We start from the raw sequence: 22,286 nt of genomic DNA, 5'->3' as shown, positions 1-22,286 counted from the left end.
ATCCTCTGCTGTGTGAACACTAATTAAGATATCGGGGTGATTTTTTCCATGGTCCATATATGGTTGGACCATAGTTTATCCTTATGGTATCTTTTTTCCAGAGTGTCAAATTTCCCTCTCAAATTTGAGTCCAAAGTAATTCGAGAATTTTCGAATTTCGAATTTTTAGTTTTTTCAATTTTAACTTCTTTTTAGATTGATTTGCTTAGGATTTGTCAGAAATGGATACCTATTTTTTTTAGACCAATTTGAACAACTGAGTTTCACTGCGGAGGGATCTGTTGAAAAGTACGCACGAGATGAATTTTGAAGAGTGTTTAATATTATAGCCAAGTAAGTGATAGACCAAGCACGACTTAACAGCACCGTTTCCTTCACCTTCTATTACTCCACTTTCCCAGTGAAGGAACTGTGTTCCGTGTTGTCCGAAAACAATTTTTTTTCATGGAAGCTTTAACTGCAGATTTAGTAGATTTGTTTATTTGTTCTATTTCATTGGCTAAAAGACGCATTTGATTGACGAAAGACGTAAGAGGAGCTTCACTTTTTGACTCACAATTTCATTTTAATGTTAATGCTTGCTTAGTAGAAACATATATATACTGCAGCAAGTGTAATTGCAGAAAATCTATTGTGGATGGATGGTCACCGCAGCTTAAGGATCTCAATATTCCAAAATGACGCTCTAAAGAATTAATCCTTGCTCTAGCGGAGGATAAATTACGCTTTGCTGTAGCTAATTTTCGGTTTAGATATTTAATTTCTCTTTTGAGAGACACAATTGTCTTACGAGCATCTGAAGCGTTAGTTTTCAACAGAGAAAACAGGTGAAGTTTGAGGGGATCTAGAACTTATCAAAGAACCCACTAGGTCTAATTCCCTTACTTTGGTCTTCTTTACTACGTTTTCTAGTTGCCTTTCTTTGAGGGCTTCCGACATTTGATAGGGGTGGTTAAATATTTGGGAAGATTATGAAATATATGTGGGACCGTGCCAGGTATTAATTTCCACTTTTCCCTCGCGAGTTCAACTTTTTCTCCTTTTATTACGAAAGAATATGCTTTAATAATAAGTTCTCTCGCGAAATGTAAGTCACAGATCCTACTGTTACTGGTTAGTTTCCTGTCTTTCCGTGGGATTGCACTGACCCACTTATCAAATAATGCCTCGTCCCTGGGAGGTGTAAAGAAGTGTTTATGTTCGCTGACGCCGCGATAACCTGACCGGCAACCAGGAACAAAACACGTAGGCATATTTTACAGAATACGATCAACACACACACAAAAAAAAAAGAAAAAAAAGAAAGAAAAAAGCACCACACACTGAAGACCCATAAAAAGCACTTGAACACAGACACATGTTCACTAGAAACAAATAGCACTGGAAATAATACAAAACAAAAAAACCCGCTACTTCTCAAACACCCCGATCGCAGCGCCATTATTGCGAAGGTCCACCGCTTCTAATGGTTAAAAGCCAGAGAAAGCGCACTTTTTCTTCTATTCGCTATGGTTGAGGTTTACGGTAGACTTTGTTCTCTAAGTGGAGAGAAAATTGTAATTTTCTTAGGTAGAATAAGGTATTTTTTAAATTACATCCTTAGTTTATTAGATATCGACATGATACTTCTAGGACATATTAATAGTATACCGAAGTTTATTTAATGATGGTTTGCGTCTGTCTGGTGGCAGTGTTTTCTGCCATAAAAAATTAAATTCCCGATTTTAAGTTGAAAATTCGAAAAAAAAAAAAACATTTATCACTACAATTTCCTTCTTATTGGCTATATTGGAATAAACGTACCAATATCTGAAAGCCTCCTCTTTGACCTATACAACACATTATAGAAAGTTTCAATAGAATAATTAGGAAAGCTGCAGTACCTGCATAACCTTTGATTTTTGCTTCTGATGCGGAAAAAGTGTCAAAACCGTGCGTACGATGTAAGAGAATTTTTAGTTTTCAGTCTTTGTAGGGTAGCCAAAGGACTTCAAGGTTTCAATGTGCATTGTCAACAGACCAAAGAATTTTTTGAGATGACTTGGACCCATGTGGCAATGGCTATGCCAGCTTCAAGAAAAATTAAAATTCGGTTAGGAAATATTTTGTAAATTTTTATCCCTACATTTCCCTCCATACTTTGTATTATTGGGAAACAATAATAGTGTGTATCAAATATGAAAGAGACGTACCACATTTGACATGTGTAACGTTAGCGTTTGTTATTCCATTCTATTTTCAGCATCTGCTACAATAAATGAATACCTATTAAGAGTTTTCTAATTATGGGAACCTCTACACGGTTTGCGTCAACCAACATATGCACTAAGATGTTTACTATGATGACTGGAGTCCAAACGATCCAAAGGGTCCAGTGCGTGAATTTAATGTGTTTCTTTTTTATGTGTGTGTTTCATTTTCTTGTCTAGTGGGATTTCTAGTTGCTTCCAAAGCTTTTTAGTAGTATTCTGGTCTTTGATCTGGTGGGATCTGCTGAATTGTTGGCAACACTGCTGGTTCTATTTAGGTAGTTTACTTCAAATTCAATATCTCAATCGAATGGTAATTTTAGTTAGAATGTTCATCGCATCAACAATTCATTTTTAGACTACGAGTTGCCAAATTGTCAGTTATTAAGACGTTAAGATTTATTGAAGATAGGAACTGTACGGATATTTTGGTAATTAATTATCTCACCTTACAACCTCGTAACTAAGCAGTTAGTGTACGCTTTTGGCATGGGATATCCGAATTCAACTTCAGGCAGGAGCTCACGTTAAACTATAGTTCCACGTCTCATACAGCCTCGTAGCTGAAAGGGACGCTAAACTCAAAATCAAACAATCTCAGCTCATAATAATTGATTCACTAAAGCGAAATAATAGGAATCTTCCCCGGTTTGAGGTCTATCTTTGAATAAAATACCATCAAAATCTTTCATCAATTACATTGAGAAAACAAATTGTATGTGACGTACGCAAAATCGTATGTTACGTTTGTAAATCCTGTAGTTTATGGACGTACAGCAAACGTATAACTGAAAACGCATGTTTTATAATACTTTTGTGTAAGTGTTCCATCTGTACGTACTTTCCGTATGAAACAATGTAGGCGGTCAAGATCTCACATACAAATGGATGTATATAACAGATAGCTCACGAATGTAACATACATATATGCATGTAATATAAGGAAGAATGTTAGATATCAGACATCCTGCAACGCCATGATGTAACATCTAAGGGCAGTGCCTAGGTAGAATACGGATAATGATGTCCGTACTGATTTCTGTAGTAAGCAAGAATATTTCGTACATTTGTGTCGTCATCCGCAATAAAAAGTTCGCATATACTGTAACTTCCACATTTTTATTAATAACTCAGTTTTCTTAATATGTTATCGCTTCTTTGTGCTTTCCTTAACAAAGCAGTATAGTAATGAATAATTATTTATGATTTTTGAGAAAAAATAAAGCAAAATAAGAAAATTATAAGCAAAAAAACTTTGATTGTTATGAAACTAGTCTGTCAGATAATTACGCGAAGAATATTCCAAGGGAAATTTGAGGGGAAAATGACTGCACACACTGCACAGGTATTAGGGACACTCACAAATACATGAAATTGAAAGAACAGAAAATAATGTATTTTTGAGATGAACACACAATTCAGAATTCACATTTCACGCAAAGTTCCAATATGCGAAATCAATCAATATCTTCAGTTGAAATTACTGAAAAAGACAGAAAATGGCTATTTAAAACTCCAAGTGTAAACCTGCACTTGGAGCGATTCTATTAGCAATATCACAATAAATTTTCGTAAGTTGCCTCTGTGGTCAAGTGTTTTTAATAATGCTGTTGAATTTCTAGAAACAAAGAGCGGCGGTTCGAGCCTGAGTACAGTAAGTTCATTTTTTTTTATTTCAATATAGAAATGGCCTTTTTAAAAAATATAAAGTTCTATTTTGAAGTGCTTGAAAAAAAAACTCAGATGAACTGTCACATTTCAAAGCTCAGTCGTATTTATTCGGCATGTCCATCGAATTATACGAAGATGTTAAAATAAGGAACGTTAACATTCTTATAATGAGAACAGATTTTGATTCCCGGCGGGAGCTTACGTGGTTCGGTTTTTACGTTAATCAATATGTACATGTTTCATAGCCTTGCTGTTGAAAGAGACGTTAAACTCCAAATCCTATATATATACATACATACAGAGAGAGAGAGAGAGAGAGAGAGAGAGAGAGAGAGAGAATAAATATGATTGTTTTTTTCATAGGGAAGCGGCGACTTAGTGGTAGAGCGTTCACCTCTGGTGCATGGGGTTCCTGGTTTTATCTCGGCTTGCACAAAGTGATATATATATATATATATATATATATATATATATATATATATATATATATATATATATATATATATATATATATATGATGGAGAAACACCGTGTGCGTGGTTTTTATCAGCGTTCTCCCGTTTCCTTCCACTTTTTTCGTTCCACGATTTTCATTCATTTCTCATCATCACAGTCTCCTTTACCTAGCCGACATAAACGTGGAACGACAAACTTAAAGATCGAATTTCATTTCATTGAAAAAATTAGTATAATTCATAATCTGCATCTTGATAAAGCAACTTGAACAATCATATACATGTATGTATACAGCTTAAAATTAAATTAAATCGCAATTTCATTAATCTGTAATATCTCATATTTCTCATTTATTTACATCAAATGTTTAGGTATTTTATACTTTATAGCAAGAGTATTAACTGCTGTAAGACACAATTATCTATACCTTTGGCGTGGAAGACCCTGGTTCGATTCCCGGCGGGAGCTCATGTGGTTCGGGTTCCACGTTAACCAGTAGGTCCCGTCTCATATAGCCTCGCTGCTGAAAGGAACGCTAAACTCAAAATCAACTCAACTCAACAATTATCTATACATTGTATTTAATTAGGAAATCTGTATTGTTATCAAAAGAGCAAGTATATGAAAATGAAATGTATAATAATGGTTGCATATGAAATATAGTTTGCGTAATCTTTAAGTGTCACTTTAAGTTGACTTAAAGCGAGAACTGCAGAGCTGTTTAGTAAGCGATAAGATCTGATGTAGTATTCTGTTCTGCTTTCCTTCAGGCATTTCTTACACGTTAACAGACAATATTGTACTGACCTTGTAAGAGCCTCTAGGCATAAGACAAAATCAATTAAATATTTTTGACATATACTGTTCTGTGACTCTTAGCTCAAGATAGGTTTCGATTTATGTTTATTTTCTATGTTTCTGCCATACCCCTGCTTCCTTTAGAAATAACTTTTCGTATTGGCTCGTGTAAAAAACTTAATTTGTTCCATTGCTTTTTTTTTTTTTTTTTTTTGCAACGTTAATGTTTTTGACCAAAAAATATTTTCCAGTAAAGCTTAACAATCATCTATTTCACAGAAAAAACAATATGTAAAGTTCTACTTTCCGATTTAAAATTTAATATTTTTTCCAGTGCTATATGTGCTAAACAGTGCTTTATTTGTAGAGTGGAAGAGGAATTTACGTAATTTTTGCTTCCCCAAGGTGGGAACACCCCTCTAGAAACCTAACAATTCTCATAAGAACTATCAGTTAGGCAATATTCCTTCTACCATACTGCAACTACAGTTTGCATCTTAAGTAATATGTAACATAATTAATAATAATAATAATAATAATAATAATAATAATAATAATAATAATAATAATAATAATAATAATAATAATTTAGTATGAGACTTTAAGAGATCTTTATATGATACATGTATTCACGAAAATAGTCACTACTTGTTACTAGTGTTGCCACGAGACGAGACGAGACGAGACTTTAGGGTGTCTCGTCCCGTCTCGTGCAAAGCATGTCTCGTCTCGTGTATCGTCTCGAAAAAATGTGCCCGTTCCGTCTCGTGTCTCGTCTCGTTTGTCTCGTTTTGTCTCGTAAAAATATAGCAGCATACCATGGGAACGAAAGTAAAATGTAGCAGGCTGCCCCATGCTAATCAAGATACAACTAAGTTATTACCCAGAACACACAAGACAAGAAATGTCACGGTAGCTACACCGTGAAGCCTTCACCTCTAGTGTATGTGGTAGTAGGTTCGATCTCGGTTAGCGCCATGTGAGCTTTGTGGTGGACAAACATTGAATGTGTGTGGGGACCGCGGTGGCTCAGTGGTAGAGCGTTCACCTCTGATGCTTGGGGTCTCGGGTTCGATCATAGCCCCGCCAAGTGAACTTTGTGGTGGACAAACACCGTGTGCGTGGGTTTTCTCGGGGTTTTCCCGTTTCCTCCCACTTTCTTCATTCCACCATTTCATTTATTACTCATCATCACTGTGTCCTTTAGCCTAACCGGCATAACCGTGGGACGTAAAACTCAAAGATTTCATTTTTTGAATGTGTGTGTTTTCTCGAAGTTGTCTAGTATTCTACTATTTGGTCTAGGAATTAATTCGTGCGGGTGGACAAGAGATGGCGCATCGAACGGAGCGTCCCACAGTTCCGTGTATCCACACATGTGTTGCAAACCCCTGTCATCGCGTATCGTTCGTAGTATAGGGCAGTGGATTAAAGCGTCAACAACACCAGTTTGTAGTTAAGTGAACATGGCGCAATTTGTGCCTGATAAAGTGTTTTTGCGGGGTGTCCTGCTGCATTACTTTAACATGCAGAAAAGTGCGACTGAAAGTCATCGTATTTTGGTGGAAGTGTATGGTGACCATGCTCTAGCTGAGCGAACGTGTCAGAAGTGGTTTGCACGGTTTAGAAGTGGTGATTTCGGCTTGGCAGACCAAGAGCGAGCTGGACAGCCAAAAAAATTTCAAGACGAAGAATTGACAGCATTGCTCGAGCAGGATTCGTGTCAAACGCAGGAACAACTTGCAGCAGCATTAGGCGTTGATCAAACAACAGTCTCCAAACGCTTGAAAGCCATGGGAATGATTTAAAAGATGTCACATTGGGTTCCACATGAATTGAAAGACAGAGACGTTGAAAGACGAAAAACCATTTGCGAATTGCTGCTTCAACGACAGAGCAGAAAGGGGTTTCTGCATCGAATTATTACGGGTGATAAGAAGTGGATCCATTACGAGAACCCTAAACTAAAAAAGGCCTGGGTGAAACCAGGTGAACCAGGTCCATCATAACCAAAACGAGATATTCACTGTGCAAAGGTTATGCTGTGCATATGGTGGGATATGAAACGTGTGGTGTACTATGAGCTGCTGCAACCGGGTGAAACTATGAATGGAGAACGTTATCGACGACAATTAATGCGTTTGAAGCAAGCTCTGGCCAGAACACGACCAGAATGGGAGAACAGACATGATAAACTTATTGTTCAACATGATAACGCTCGCCCACATGTCGCAAAACCGGTCAAAACCTATTTAGAAAATGTCGGATGGGAAGTTTTACCCCACCCGCCGTATTCACCAGACGTTGCTCCTTCGGACTACTACTTGTTCGATTGCATGAACAACGATTTGATTGGACAGCGGTTTACTTCTTCAGAAGATATCGAAACATGGGTCTCTGACTGGATCGCTTCCAAGGATGAGGACTTCTTTCGCCACGGAATCCGTACATTGCCTGACATATGGGCGAAAGTGGTGGCTAGCGATGGACAATATTTTTCTTAAGGTATTTATGTATTTTGTGTTTGTACTACAGCTTCAATGTGTGCGTACCAACCGCACGAATTAATTCCTAGACCAAATACTTTCTTCATTCCACTAATTTCCCCATCATCATCCCTTTGGCCAAAGTTGCCTAAAGGTCTTTAAAATAAATTCAAATAAACTCACAAGGCAAGGACAAATAGTTTACAAGATAATATATCTCTGCTGTCAGTTGTCTGAGGCTTTTCGACCTTGGCTTTTTTTTTTTTTTTTTTTTTTTACATTCTGAAACTGAAATTTGTTTCACCAGTTTCAATACACGAATATACAGTAAAATGCTCATAGGTACGTCGATGAAGACACTAATGTCAAAAAATGTTTACACGACAAGCATAGTTCGATGTAAAGGTGTCACCATCCCCGACACTACCGTATACTATCAACCCACTTGCTTTATAGTGTCTGTATATATATATATATATATATGTATCAGAGAGAGAGAGATGGAAAAATACCATATTTATCCGTGTATGCCGTGCACCTTTTCTGCACAAAAACGAAGTCAAAAAACAGGGTGCGCGGCATACACGAGGAAATGTAGAATTGACTGAGCCACCAAGCATTTAAAATCACGGGGAGTTTTTATTAACCTAATACTGGAATATTGTGAGTAATTTTACAAAAGTAGAAAAGTTTTAATATAAAATGACAAGTTGCAGCTCATCTTTCCTCTTTGTATCAACCGACCTTTCAAGAACTACGTGCGGCGACTGTACACTGAATGGATGGCAACTGCAGTACACGAAACTACGCCAACTGGCCGAATTAAGAAACCTGCACTTCGCCTTTTGTGCGAATGGATTATTGAAGCATGGAATTCAATTCCAGAGGATCTTGTCGTCCGCAGCTTTAAAAAATGCTGCATTTCCAATGCCAGCGATGGGAGCGAAGACTTTATTTAGTCCGATGGTGATACGTGCTCCAGCTCCTCGGCGACGAAAAAAGCTAGGCATGGGAGTGATTTCTGTTAATAATCACAATATTGTTGGATTGTCTCTGTGTATAACAATTTTAATGATTAAAAGTAAGATGAAAAATACATTGTACTTTTTTTTCTTTCAGAAAATTGGTGTGCGCTGCTTACATGAGTTTATTTATTTATTCATTCATTTATTTTTCAATTTTAACGTTCCAGAAATTGGGGGTGCGCGGCTTACACGGGGACGCGTTATACACGCGTAAATACGGTATATAGATAAATAGAGAGATAGATATGTGTGTACACTTTGATTCCATATATTCCAGCCTTTAGGTTTCACAGTGTTAACCCATACCAATCAAAAAACTACTTTCCATTTTAGCATGTTTAGATTTGTTGCAATTATTTTTTTTTTTTAAAAAAAGCTCGGAACCAAATAATTTTATTGAGTAATGGAAAGTATTTGATTGAAATTTTATATGTTACTGCACAGTAAGCTCTACTTAAAGTGCCATAGTAATGGGAGCTGAACGACACATCGGACGAAAGAATGCTTGGAGCCAGTCTTCACCTCCATGGTTCAAATCTGTTCCCATAACCGCGGGATGTGTGATACTATATGGTGGTTGCCCCGTTTGTGTAACAAACTCATGACAGTACACCCAGATTAGCTAGTGGTTTTTTTAAAAAAAGTTGATTTTTGGGTGGCCATTTTGGATTAAAGTTTCTTATATTGTCGTGATCTATTCGCAATCATACAACGTACATCTTCATACCAAGCCGAGCGGTCTGCGGCGATAGACCATCGGCTTGAAGTCCCCGAGTTGAGTGCCGGAAGGGTCATGTGTATGGATTTTAACAGCATTTGTTTTTTCGTATTGTGTCAGGGGGGGCAGTCATACGGGATAAAAGGATTTCAGTCTGAAAAAATTGGAGAGAATATCCTCCCCCAAGATACTTTCATGGGAGTAAGGAATTAGTAAAAAATATAGGATATACATTTTATAGCAGGTTTAAAAATATGGTTTGGGTATCCTATTTCTTTTCTGTTAATTATGTTCTTCAATGTTCGAATTTTGATCATTCTCATGATATTTTCTGCTTTCAATGGAGTTCCATGATCATTATACCAAATGTTCTTTACACTTATCAAGTTCGAAAGGTTTTATGCGCCTGTAAGAAACCATTTTTGAAGATAATTCAGGTCCTAATGAATATTATTCACTAGGAAAGGGAAGTATTCCAGTCCTCTCAACATGGAAGCAGAGGGCAATTTCGCACTCTGGCCAGATCAAACATTTCCGCGCAACAAAAGGAAGGCCCCCCTGTAAAACCTCTTCACCTCCAGTGGTATTGTTAGTACCATAAATTTGCTGAAAGCAAACAATTTGAAGGGTTCGTCGACAGTATCTTTGCTTTCCTTTGTCCTTCGACCGGCTTCCAAACAAAGAGGTGAATTTTACAACATGACTGCTGTATAATAAGCGAGCGATTGGTAAAATGGTATAAGTGTGTTTTATGTGTATGTGTGTGTGTGTGTGAGAGAGAGAGAGAGAGAAGACAAAATTTTAGTTGCAAGATGACATACTTCAATTGCCGTTTTCGGTTCATATAGCAAAAAGAATACCGCAACTACAGCCCGTGATGAGTGTAGCCCTTACCCAGTTTTCCAATTGAATAGCTTGTGGTGGTAGTTCGGTTTCTTGACCTTGTAAAAATCTTCCCTGTCTTTGATTTTGTTTGTCACCATTCTAGCCAGAAATGAAAAAAATGAGAATTCCTCAGTTTACAGCAAGGGGAATTGGGGACAAGACATTAAGGATGATATTCCTGGAAGCTCATGTATCACGATTGTTTCATTCAATACACAGAGGACACTTTTGTATGAAGGCTCTTCAACATGTTTTCTCACAAAGGGGATTTTCCTTTTGCAACCTATATGACCACTGGCAATTTCAATCTTGGCCATTTCCGCCAGCGTTTTCATTTTCGAGACACGAGACGAGACGAGACATTTCACGAGACGTCTCGTCTCGTCTCGTGTCTCGTCTCGTTTGCGAAACGAGACGAGACACGAGAAATGTCTCGTCTCGTGGCAACATTACTTGTTACGTACTCAGTTGGTCTTCTATTCCCGGCGGGAGATCATGTGGTTCGGATTCCACGTTAATCAGTAAGTCCCGTACAGCCTTACTACTGAACGGGACATTAAACTCTACAATGAAATAAAATCTTTAAGTCCGACGGCTAGGCTAAATGAGATGGTGATGCTGAGAAATGAATGAAAGGGTGGAATGAAGAAACTGGGAGAACCCACGTACACAGTGTTTGTCCATCACAAAGTTCACTTGGCGCAAGCTGGAATGGATCCAAAGAGCCCATGCCAGCGGAGAACGCTCTACCACTGAGGAACGCGGCCCGGTTTAAAATCTACAAGTCAAAGTCAGTTGGTCTTACACCATCTAGAAAATTCCCAGTAAAATATCTTTCTTTAGAATAAACCATATGTGCTTTCACATTCAGCAATTGGATTTACTTTCAGATTCAAACTCAGCTGTCTCGCACCAAAGACGAGGATGCTAATAATTTTTGAAAATATCATTCGATATATTTGCTCCTTGGCCTTATGTTTGCTTTGACATTTCTACACCTGTATGCTTTTATTACAACACGTTAGAAAAACATAATTTTAAAGATCCACTCCCGAACCCCGATTCAAACCAATGACAGTCATAGCGTGTTTTCTTTATCCGAAATCTTGTATCGGTACGGTTATATCAGAAAATAGTTATAATAAGTAAAAATATATTAGAAAGCCGGACTATATTGATTTTAGTATTGCGATTTAAATCCATATTGGGAAAAGAAATTTTGTATTTGAAAACATTTTGTAAATTGACAAAATTATTAAATATATATATAGATATAGATAGATAGATAGATAGATAGATAGATAGATAGATAGATAGATAGATAGATAGATAGATAGATAGATAGATAGATAGATAGATAGATAGATAGATAATGTGTGTGTGTGTCTTGACAGTCCGAGAACGGTCAAATATCTCGCGAAATACACAGATGAGCAAAACCAAAACAACAGTGCGTTAAGTAGTTATGAAAGGGCTATCCAATGATACTAAATGCAACCCCTATCCCTACCTCCTTCGGGGGTCCAGGGGGTAACTTTAAAATTTTAAATGGGAACCCACATTTCTTATTGCAAATTTGGATTTTCCAGAAAAAATGGTCAATGATTGACCCGGAATTGAAGACAGGTCTTCACAGATGGCGCTTGAATCGACACACAAAAAAGGGGCAAGAAAATGTTATGAAAATATTGGTTATCATTCCGTAGTTTGTAGTCATATGGTTCTTCCTGTTTGACTGCACTACTTCTGATGAAATATAGATAAATTACATGTCTGAGATACTATCAACACAAAACCCGAACAGCTGTTCAGCTGTTAAAATTTCAAATTTCACATCATTGCAACAACTTATAACTCAGAAGCTACTCAAGTCTCAGTGACGCAATTTTACCCACATGTTACTGCCCAACTATAGTCAATTTTGTGCAAATTTGTTTTTCACTTGCGTCCTTCCTGAGATATCTGATGGTGAAAATACATGATTTTCGAAAATTCGCAATGTTTAAAAGTTTCCAAAAAATAAAGTATATGGTTCTCAAATCTGAAATTTGTTTGGAACGTTGTCTATTATCTAGTCTCTACGTAGACAAAAAATTAAAGGTGAGTCTGATTTAAGTATTTTGTTTCAAAATATACATTCCAAAACGGTTATTTTTAGGTTTCCAACATCAATGTTCAGAGCTTTTTTCCCGACGTTCTAATGCTGTTTGTAGATGATCCAAGAAAGCTTGAACAAGACCATTCAATACCTCAAATTTACACGTTCAAAGAAGTATTGTTCGCGACACTTGAACAAGAGTCTCGAACGGGCTTGAAACAACTTTTACACGATCATAGAGGTATTGAATCTGTTTTATATTCTTGTTAATAGATGGCAGTCCAAAACAAGACTGTAACTATGAAAACAAAGGAAAGCGAAACTGCGTAGTGATTTAGTTCAGACCTGCGCATGGATAGCTATAATATTAGCATATTTTTCGTAACTTTCTGCAGGCATTTGTAATTTAATAGATTACTTATTTATTAAATAATTTAGAAAACAGGTCAATTGATTTTGGAGCAATCCCATCGAATTTTCACTAAGTAGTTTGTCCCTTTTCCATTAATCCGAGTTAGGTTAGGTGACGTTAAAAAAATAAAGTGCTGCTTAGGTATAAAATCGTTCCCTATACTAAGCTTTTTTTTAAAAAAAAAAAAATCTGATTCTTCAGATGGCGTACTGATGACAGAACCACACTCAGAAAGAAAAAATCGAACTGTTTCCTAAAATTGTGTATCACGAGGCAATGACTGCCTTTTGATGTTATTTATGCTTTGGCATCGAAGACTGTTTAAAGAAAAGGCTGAATTCACAGAAAACCAAACCAAACGAAACAGCGCGAAGATACCATCTTTTTCCAGTTGGAAATCACAATATAGTGGAAATTCTAGCCCTCCGAAAATCATTTGTAGCCCTATCCACAACGCAAGTGCAAAAGCAAATTGCCAATGGAGTGTCAAAGCTGCAGAGAGACACGACACTGTGTGCAACTCAAATACTAAGGGTAAACTACTGGGTAATAAAGTATCAGGTCTACAATACGATTATAATATTGAAACAAAAAACAGATTCAGTGAGTTAAGTGGCCAGTGTGATAGTGTAAAGCAAGTTAGCCTAGGAAATAGGCCTATTCAAGTGCGACGTGTAGATCGTTTAAACCAGCAGGATCGCCCAAGATTTCCGTCACAGGATTCAAGCAGTAAGTCATGTTTTGGTGTTGAAAATGGAAACTCAATTTCAGTAAATCGGGTAAAAAAAGTGCAAGGGAAGGTGTTCATTGTAGGAGATAGTCACGGTCGTGGTCTTGCTTCCAGATTAATGCAGGAGTGTGATGATATGAACGTAGTAGGTATTGTTAAGCCTGGTGCAAAACTAAATAACGTTGTAAATTCATGTGTGGACCAGAAATCATTCTCAGATACTGATACTGTTGTACTTATAGGAGGCACTAATGATGTGTCAAAAAATGAGTCTGAAGATGCTGTCCGTGTTTTGAAGACTACACTCAGCACTCTTACTCATACAAATGTAATAGTAGTTAATCTGCCACACCGGCATGATCTATTGAAGAGTTCTTGTGTTAACTCAGAAGTACATAAAACAAATAGCATCATTAGTAAAGTTTGTAGTCGATTTAAAAATGTACAGTTATTAGATGTAAGTAGTCTTCCACGAGAATTTCATACCCATCATGGTTTACATTTGAATAATCTAGGAAAGCGTCATGTATGTGAAAATTTAAGTAATATGATTAAGGCTCAGAACAGGAACAGGGATCCCATTCCTCTTACTTTCCCCCGTACAGGTCTAAGCAATGATAATACAGTATCGTTTGCAGCCGGACAAAATAACGTAAAAAATGTAACTTTTTTAGCACAGCAGATGGAAAATCCGAACCCAAGATAGCTAATACAATAAGTATTTTTCATCAGAATGTACAAGGGATCCAGAATAAACTCGAATACTTTGATGTACTTTTAGCTGATGATTTGAAAGAATGTAAGGTTATTTGTCTTGGTGAACACTGGCTAAATGATACACTTATTAAGGAGGTCAATTTTGAAAACTTTAATCTTATCACTAAATTCTCTCGTGTTTCACACGAACGTGGAGGTGTATGCATCTTTGTTCACAACAGTTTAAAAGCTTCTGAAATAGATATTACAAAATTTACCTGTGAATTTGACTTTGAAGCTGTAGCCATTAAATTACCAAGTGTTAACATTTGTATTACATGCATTTATAGGTCGCCATCCGGCATATTTACTGTTTTCTTAAAGAAACTCGAAAGTCTTTTGGACTTCATACGAAAAGACTTTGAAAAAATGATCATCTGTGGTGATATTAATGTAAATTGGATAGTGGAAGCAAAAAAGAAATCCGATCTACGAGATCTGCTGAATGTGTACAATCTCCAAGCGCTAGTGGATGTACCGACACTTCATAATAAAAGTGCTCTAGATCAGTTCATCATTAGTAAAAATCAATTTGCCTATAACCTTGAAGTATTTGATCCCGGTTTCTCTGATCATGATGCGATTATTTTAAAAATCACTTTAAACAATACCACTGTTCTTAAGTCTAAAGTATACACAGTTACAAAGAGAATTTTCTCCAGTCATAATATGGAATATCTAAATTTCTTGCTTTCTCACGAGTCTTGGAATGGCATATACAATACGTCTAACACTGAATATAAGTTTAAATACTTCTTTGAAACTTTCTTACATTACTTCAATATGGCGTTTCCAAAAGTTACTCGTAAAATCCGGACGTCGTCCACTAAATCGTGGTTAACTAAAGGCATTAAAATTTCTAAAAGTAACCTATTTAGATATAATAGATTACTCAAAATAAATACATCACTTCCTCACAGCTTTCGAGATTATATTTTTAAGTACAGGAGAATATACAGAAGAGTAATTAAAACAGCTAAATTACTATCAAATAGCTCCACAATACTTAATTCTACTAATAAAGCTAAAACTATGTGGAAAATCTTAAATGGTAGAACAAACAACAAAAAGAGCGACTTTGAGTATGTTAAAGTTGGGGACGAAATTATTAAAGAACCTAAGCGGATTGCAGATGTCTTCAATGATTATTTTCTAGACAGTGTACCATTACCTGACCCCATACAAGCGAGTTATGACGACTCGATGAAATTTCCAATGCATTCACATACGATCTTTTTAATTCCAGCAACAGTAGAGGAGTTATGGAAAATATTGAGTAAGATGTCTAATTCGGGATCTTCAGGTTTTGATGAAGTTCCAGTGACTGTTATTAAATTTTGTTTTCCTTTCATTGTAAATCATCTCTGTTATTTAATTAACCTATCTCTTGAGAAAGGATGTTTTCCATCAGTGTTAAAAGTGGCAAAAGTAATTCCTCTCCATAAAAAGGGGAGTATGCATGATGTAAGAAATTATCGCCCAGTCTCCATTCTTTCCACGTTTTCAAAAATTTTTGAATATGTAATGAAGTCACGACTCTGCAATTTTTTGAAGTCATGTAACTTACTATCACCATCACAACATGGCTTCCAAAATAAGAAAAGTATTGAAACAGCCTTGTTTGATTACATGTCCAATATAGCTCTTGAATTAAAAAACAGTAAATATGTTGTTGGCCTATTCATCGACTTATCCAAAGCTTTTGATACAATTGATCATGCTATTCTTTTAAGCAAGTTGTATGCTTATGGTATTAGAGGAGTAGCTTACAACTGGTTTCTCTCTTATTTATCCAGTAGGCAACAAGCGGTACAAATATCAAAATTAGCTGCAGATGGGTTTCAAACAACTTGTTCGTCTTTATCAACTGTAGTCAGAGGTGTTCCTCAAGGTTCCATTTTGGGTCCTATTCTCTTCCTGATATATATAAATGACTTGTTAGAATTTATGCATCCAGCGAAATGTATTCTATATGCTGATGACATCAGTATGATAATATCAGGAAAATCAATAGAAGAAGTTGAGAGGAAATCTGACATTTTTACGGACAAATTAGTAAAATGGATAACAGCGAATAGGTTAATTATAAATCATGATAAATCGATTCTCTTACATTTTCATTTTCCAGGAAAACCGCGTATATCACCTAGAATAAAAATATCTTCTAACTTACTCCAATATTCTTGCATAACAAAGCTTTTAGGTGTAATCATAAGTGATGATCTTTCATGGTCTGCTCATATCTCCACTTTAAACAAGAAACTAAGTAGCGTGTGTTTTGCCTTATACAAACTTCAAGGTACTGTATCGAGAGAAGCACTTCTTAGCTTTTACTACGCCAAGTTTAATTCATTAATTAACTTCGGCATAATACACTGGGGATCTGCTGAAAATAGTTTAAGCACTTTCCGATTGCAAAAGAAAGCGATTAGAATAATTTTTGGGTTACCCACAAAATCGTCATGTAAAAAGGTTTTCATAGAAGCAAAAATTTTAACACTCCCCAGCTTATACATCTATAAATCTATTCTTTTTACTGTGAAAAACAAGCATCTTTTTATCTTTAATAAAAATGTTCATAGCCATAATACAAGACAAGGTAGTGACATATTTGTGATGCATCAAAAATATGCTAATATAAGCAAAACCGTGTACATGAATTGTGTCAGATTGTATAATAAACTTCCTCTGTACTTGAAAAATATGACCAATGTTTCCATTCTTGGTAAGACTTTATATAATCTACTCACTGAAAAGTGCTATTATACAATTAAAGAATATTTAAATGACTCATTAACTGAAGAGTTGGAAACAGATACTTACCCGTGAGTACATGCCTGGTGTGGTAGAAACAGTTACCTAATTATGTGGTTTTGTATTTTTAGAAAGATTGCATGATGTATACTTCTGGTACTTGACAATATTGTATGTTTTTTTTTTCTTTCTTTCTGACAACTGTAATGCTTACATGAGAATTTCTCATGCTTTGTAAGCTAATGAAACAGGCAAATAAATGAAATGAAATGAAATAATATTTTTCAGCTACAGGACTTACCGCCCATATCTGCATCATACTTTCTTCACAAATCTATCCCTGTTTTGGTACTGGTTAAGAATAATCCGTCAAACGAATAGTAATTTTACTGTTAAAATGTGTGAGTGTGTATGAAGGAGAATTATCTGAGATACCGTAATAATTCCCACTGTCGAAACATGCCTGCATAATGTAGGAAACCAGTATTTTATATTTAGAAGTTTAATGTTACCAGTATCAAATCATTACAAGAGCTATAGTTCAGTTCAAATAAGTGAATACGATGTCAAGGGTTTGTTGCGCTATTCTAATTTATACATGATTCTTATTTTTGTACTACAATCTCCGTCGATGACGCGCCTGGGCCGTACGGACTACTCTCCCGTGGACCCCCTTCAATGCTCCTGCAAGCACTGTAATGACATAAATCGTGAATATTATCAACAAAAAATACTAACAATATCTTCCGGCGCAAATATTAGCTTTTTTATTATAATATACACTTGGAATATCAGATAATTATGGAAAAGAGTAACGAAAAGATATTTATTCAACTAGAGCTCTGTCTCACGACGCCATCATACATGTTTTGTATTTTCCTGCACTGAAAGTAAAACGCTGATTGGCTATTGAATGCTCTTGAATTGGATTGTTTAGAACAGGACCGAAACGAAATTTCTTGAACGAAACTATTGAATTCAAGAGAAAAATGACGTCAGTGCTGACGTCTTTTCCATCAAATAGTCTTGAATGGTCTTGAACAAGAGTCTTGTTCAAGCTTTCTTGGATCGTCTACAAGCAGTATAAAGTACGTCTCAATGTCCACAGAACACAGAATGTTGTCCGTTCCATCATATTTCATATGGTTTTAGTTTGAACTCATTATCTGTAAAACCTAAAAAGTTACAGCGTTTAACGGAATCCTCTGAAAGTGCAAAATACGCACACGCTCCTATACAAAATGACCGCCACAAACAAACCTGCGCGGTTAAAAAATAAATGAATACTCGTTTGCAACTCCCTGAATGTGGTACAATCTTAGGTAAACAAAAGAAATAAAAAATAAATAAATTTTGTCAGCAACCTTTGACCTGGAAATTGGTCGTTGGATTGCCTCTTTTTCAAAACTCTCACTGTCGATCACAGCGGCGTATCCATATGCTCGTTGTGTTATAAAAGTGTAACAAACATCGTCAATCCACTCTTTCGTATTAAATTCAGATGAAGCTATATTTTTAAGCATTTGGTAATAGTAACGCAAAGTAGAGTTTTGATTATTAGTTTCTTGTGTTCATTGATGCACCGACGGAGAGTCCGAGAGTCTGGATCCCCTAGAACTTTTAATTTTTAAGAAAATAGCACAATTTTAGGGGGGAAATACACAAAATTATGTGCATTTTGTGGGCTATTCCGAAAAATCTTCGGATCCAAAAGAGAAATCTTGGGTGCACCACTGCTTGTGTTTACATTGTGGTACTCATTGCCGAGTTTCGAATGCCTATGTCCGAAAGAGACATGAAAGGACTGAATTGTTTTATAGCCCTAAGGGGGCTCTGAAAAGAATTTTTGCGAGGGGACCTGATTTTGAAGTTCCGCCACTAGATCGAAAGCAAATTAAATATAGATTAAAGTACACACTTTTGTCATTTGTCGTGCATTAAACAAGTACAAAAAGATTAATAAATAATTATTTGAGATAAACTATATCTCAAGAACTATTAAATAGACTAGCTTTGAATGCCATTGAAAATGATATATAGCCAATGAAATGGATACGGATGGAATAAAGAGATTTTGCCAAATTAAAGCCAGGAAATTGTCTTTATAACATGAAATTTCAGCAACAAAGAAAACGAGAAATTAGGCTAATTATCATAATCGTATCACCAAAAAACACTATGTAAATATATACTTTTAATGAAGCATAAGGGCATACCACTCTGTCAAAATCAAATCTGCGTTAATGTTAGTCTTGAAGCTCATGTTTTATTTTGTTTTCACTTTTGTACTTCAATTGTACTTGTCAAAATATATCTTGGGTATATGTATATCTTATTTGTGTCTTAATATATATTTGTGTCTATATTCGTGTCTTATTTGTGTGTTAATTTAATTAAAAGAAAATACTATTAATTATTACAATTAGAACTTTGTTCAGTATTCATCCATAGTCAATTAGTTATAATTTCGCCATTTTTCGTTAATATTCACAGGAAGATTACAGATATTGAAGAAATTTGCATTGTAACAATTATTTGAAAAATGTTTGTCCATTACAACTTTCTACTCTTTTATTATCGTTTAGGTGGGGGTGCCGAAATATTGTTTGCTTACACTTAACAAATGTCTAGAACTGGTCCTGGCTTTATACCAATTACTTCTAGGTAGACCCTTATCTTCAGCTGGTGCGCCCACACTAAAAGTAGGAAAGGTCGCAATGTGTACAAAGGTTAGGTGTCTTATTGATCTTGATCGTTATCATTAGAATACAGTGGTGGGAAAATTACGTAAGAATCGGAGTTGTGTGCCTGTGCAAACCGGCTATCTCTCCATGCCATCTCTGATGCTACTATCTCTGTGGAACAATTTAGTGTACCGTGCTTTTGTTCTATTGCTACGTGTGTTTTCTGAAAATGAAACTTATTCAATGCAGGAAAAGCTCAAATGGTGCTCCTTCATGCTGTTCAAATAAGTGCACGGGAAGTAGAAGCAGAGCATCACAAGAGTCATCCAAATAAGATAGTAGCGTCTCACTAACTCATTTCGATACTCATGGCGTGGCAGACCCTGGTTCAATTACCGGCGGGAGCACGTGTGGTTCGATCAGCACGTCTCATACAGCCTTGCTGCTGAAAGAGTCTCTCAACTCAAACCAAATCAAGTCAAATCGTTCTTTAAATCCATATTAAATATACTTTATGACATTATTTAATCTTGACTTACAGTATATTTGCCATCATTGTAAGTTTTCCAGATTTACAAACAGATCAATTCCAACGAATAGTCATGATCAACTAGATAGAGATAACATTATAAAAGTAGTAACTAAGAACACTATACCACAAGTTTGACAAATTTACAGGCACTAGATCTATGCCCAGTGGCAAAATATCACACTGCTCATTGATTCTACAAAGAGTGATCTATTGAGAGATTAATTCTAGCAAGATTAGACTATTCAAACTTAAATAAAATTCTGACAAAAATACACAAATTATTGTATTTAGAGTAGGTATATTAAGGATTAGTATATCATCAATCAATTATCTACTAACCTATTGTAAAAGATGTACTTTGTAACAGTTGAATGAAAGCATGTTCTTAACACTGGATCCTTCCTCACACTTCCTCGAAACAAACACATGAAATGGTTTCATGAAACAAAGTGATGAATGTGAACCAACGTCTGAAACACTACTTGTGACTTCCTTCCCAAACAACGTAACAGCTGTGGGGCCAAGTCAACACGGTAGTTCATAGAATTCCCTGCTTAAAAAGAAAGAAAAAAGTTAACACTGTCTTGATGTTCTTCTACGGGATTGCCTTACTGAAAAGAAAGAAAGAAAAGGCAGCTAATCATAGATTTAAGTCTATTTCAGGTTTATCTAATTCTATGAACATTCTTCCGGAGAGGAATATGACATACGAGAACCACTTAAAAATCTGTTCTAAGGAAGATATTCACATTTGTCTATTGTAAAGAAAATAGTGAAAGTTACAGATATAGACAAAATTCCGAAATCCTCGTTCCGTATAAAACAAACCACTCTGAATCTTGAAAACGAACAGTATAAACTAAGGACATGAAATGTCTTTATATTTGAATAATACATTTTGTATGTTTCTTTTGTTTAATACCTAAAAGCACGGATCCACTCATATTTATTGTAATAATAACGTAAATAATTTTCGTTCATTATTCCATTAGCAAAAATATTTTCCTATTTTTCACATGTCTCATCGTTTAAATATTCCAATTTAGTGACCAAGTGTTATTTATGGTGGACAAACGGATAATCTTGGTATATGTAAGATTTCTGGAGGTTCTCACGTTTCCTCCCACCTTCCTCATATCATTTCATTCATTGTTATCATCGATATTTCTCTCAGCCTTGGTGCGTAATTGTAGGATGTTAAAGTAATAAATAAATAAATAAATAAAACTTAGTAGCTGTTTATGTACGATGATATCTTTATTTTCCGTCTTTTACAGTATCTTCAATACAAAGAAAGTTCTGTGAGCACCTTACAATAGAAAATACAATAGAAAATAGAAATTCAGTAAAATATCACTTAACTTTTCGAAGAAGAACAGGGACAATTTCTTCATGTTACTAATTCACAACTTGAGGTATCTCTCAGAATATTCCTGAACAAACCATGATATGATTTCTGATAACTGTATTAAAATGATATAGCAGATAATGCTATATTGCAACATCTAGCTGGTTTCCAACTTCTGTATATTTGGCAATAATCTTCTCAAGTTTCGATCATTGCAGACTAACCATTTAAGTGACTTTCAACTTTAAAAACTTTTCTTTAATAATAATAATAATAATAATAATAATAATAATAATAATAATAATAATAATAATAATAATAATAATAATAATAATAATACAGATGACATGCTGGATAAGTGTATAAACTTGTTTTTTCTTACCTGTTATTCGTGTGTGCTTTGTAACCGATTTCCTTAATTACAGATAGCTTTATCAGACTAGCTAAAAAAAAAAAAAAAAAAAAAAATCGGTTCTCGACACACTGAGAATAAGCTTTACCTCCCCCCACCCAAAAAAGAGCAATGAAAGACTTATTTGAATCTCATTTTTCCTTCTTATTTTAATGAAAGTGAAAGGAAAACAGCTCGATTAAAGTACGAACCATGTTCAAAAATCCATTTTAAACGTTCACCTGTATTCTCGTGCAAAGGCAATATACTACGTTGAATTCATTTAGAAATTA

The 22,286-nt window shown here is 35.5% G+C and overlaps 1 protein-coding gene across 1 annotated transcript in view; it reads right to left on the bottom strand.

Annotated features, from left to right (window-relative positions):
* LOC145665758 (uncharacterized) overlaps positions 1 to 20,748 on the bottom strand; it is a 106,899-nt gene extending 86,151 nt beyond the window's left edge. The window contains exon 1 of the mRNA XM_081732887.1: positions 20,594 to 20,748. The gene's annotated coding sequence lies outside the window, so the exon portion shown is untranslated. The remainder of the gene's footprint in view (positions 1 to 20,593) is intronic.
* Between the last annotated feature and the right edge of the window lie 1,538 nt (positions 20,749 to 22,286).

This window comes from Thermobia domestica, chromosome 12 (assembly GCF_964235325.1).
Source record: "Thermobia domestica chromosome 12, izTheDome1.hap1.1, whole genome shotgun sequence".
NCBI classification, from domain to species: Eukaryota; Metazoa; Arthropoda; class Insecta; order Zygentoma; family Lepismatidae; genus Thermobia; species Thermobia domestica.
This window is presented reverse-complemented; position numbering and strand designations above follow the sequence as displayed.